This window comes from Gossypium hirsutum, chromosome A01 (assembly GCF_007990345.1).
Source record: "Gossypium hirsutum isolate 1008001.06 chromosome A01, Gossypium_hirsutum_v2.1, whole genome shotgun sequence".
Taxonomy (NCBI): domain Eukaryota; kingdom Viridiplantae; phylum Streptophyta; class Magnoliopsida; order Malvales; family Malvaceae; genus Gossypium; species Gossypium hirsutum.
Genome location: NC_053424.1, coordinates 17,346,265 through 17,348,197, shown reverse-complemented (window position 1 = coordinate 17,348,197; position 1,933 = coordinate 17,346,265). Strand labels below are relative to the sequence as shown.

General features: G+C 36.3%; 1 non-coding gene across 1 annotated transcript; it reads right to left on the bottom strand.

Annotated features, from left to right (window-relative positions):
* Positions 1–1,061: 1,061 nt before the first annotated feature.
* Positions 1,062–1,167, bottom strand: LOC121206590 (small nucleolar RNA R71). Its single transcript, XR_005901660.1, has one exon. It is a non-coding gene; the product is annotated as a small nucleolar RNA R71 (small nucleolar RNA).
* Between the last annotated feature and the right edge of the window lie 766 nt (positions 1,168–1,933).

The following is a 1,933-nucleotide window of genomic DNA, read 5'->3' as shown; positions in this document are numbered from 1 at the left end:
GCCAGAATAACAAGTACAGTTTAGGTGGATTTTTCCTTAGGTATTGTCTTAATTCAATCTATTTTCCCAAAAGCAATTCCCCAATTCCATTCTCTGTGAATTCTTAGTTTAGATAATTAGTTAGTTAAAACAAAACCTCTTTATTCTTAGGCTAGATAATAAAAAGACAATCATTACTAGTACTTTTAGTTCCTTTGGGTTCGACAATCCGGTCTTGCTAAAATTATACTACTGTTTGATAGGTACACTTGCCTACATCGCGATAATAGTTAGTTTCAAGAACGATTAATTATAAATATTTAAAACCTATTACGAAATCACGCGATCAAGTTTTTGGTGCCGTTGCCGGGGAACTAAAATATTAGGAATGCTTAATTTTGATTACTTTAGCCATTTATTTTTCTTGCAATTTAATTTAATTTAATTTTTTTATATATTATTATTGATTAATTTATTTTTTTATTTCTCTTGGCAAGTTTTTATAGTTTATGACTAGAAGAAACCTGTCAGTACCACTACTTTTTGACAAAGAAATCGATCGCACAGTTCACATACATTAAAGAGAAATAAGGTGAAGCTTAAGATACACAGAGAACGAGTAATAAGGCGATACTCAACCTCCATCCGAAGACATGGCTGAAAACCAAGACAATCAGCTAACTCTTACAATTGCGGTTAATCAAAATCCTGCTCAACGTACTATGTATGATTATGCTAAACCTTCTTTAACAGGAACTGAATCGAGCATAGTTAGACCTGCTGTAGCTGCAAATACTTTTGAACTAAAGCTTAACACTATTCAAATGATACAACAATTTGTTCAGTTTGATGGTTTCCAAGATGAGGATCCCAACACTCACTTAGCAAACTTCTTAGAACTATGTAATACATTTAAAATTAATGGTGTTTCTGATGATGCCATTCATCTTTGGTTATTCCCTTTTTCATTGAGAAACAAAGCTAAATAGTGGTTGAACTCATTACCACGAGGGTTAATCACTACTTGGGAACAAATAACTGAAAAATTTCAATGAAAATATTTTTTGCCGGCTAAAATGGCTAAATTACGTAATGATATCTCTTCGTTTGTACAGATGGACTTAGAAACTCTTTACGATGCATGGAAGAGATACAAAGACTTACTAGAAGGTGCCCTCACCATGGGTTACCGCTTTGGCTACAGGTTCAAACGTTCCATAATGGCCTAAATCCTTCAACTCGAAAAATGGTTGACGCAGCTATTGGCGGAACCATCAATATTAAAACACCTGAAGATGCCTATGAGTTTATAGAGGAGATGTCACTGAATAACTATCAGTGGCAAGTCATGAGGACTAAGCCGACTAAAACAGTAGGCGTTTATAACATCGATTCAGTTACTATGCAGTCAAACCAGGTAGAACTTCTAAATAAAAAAGATTGATGGTTTACTTGGTTCTACTCAGGTACATCCAGTAATGAGGTGCGAGGCGAATAGAGGAGGAGCATGCACAAAGTATCAACCCTTCAACTCTAGCATCGAGGAGGAACAAGTCCAATATATGGGTAACAATAACTCTCGATCCCAAAATAACCCATATAGTAATACTTACAATGCTGGTTGGAGGAACCACCCCAATTTCTCGTGGGGCAGTCAAGGAAATCAAAGAGCAGGAAAAGAAGCCGAACCTTAAAGAGATGCTCTCAAAGTTTATATCGGTGTCAGAAACCCGTTTTCAGAACACCAAGACAACTCTTAAAAATCAACAAGCATCGACCAAAGGCTCAAACTCAAATAGGCCAGATTTCCAAACTAATCTCCGAATGACCACAAGGTAGCTTGCCAAGTAATACTGAACCCAACCCAATGGAACAGCTCAACGCAATTACTATTCAAGATGACAAAAGAGTCGTTGAGCCTAAACCAGAACCGAGGCAAGAAACTGTAGTAAGC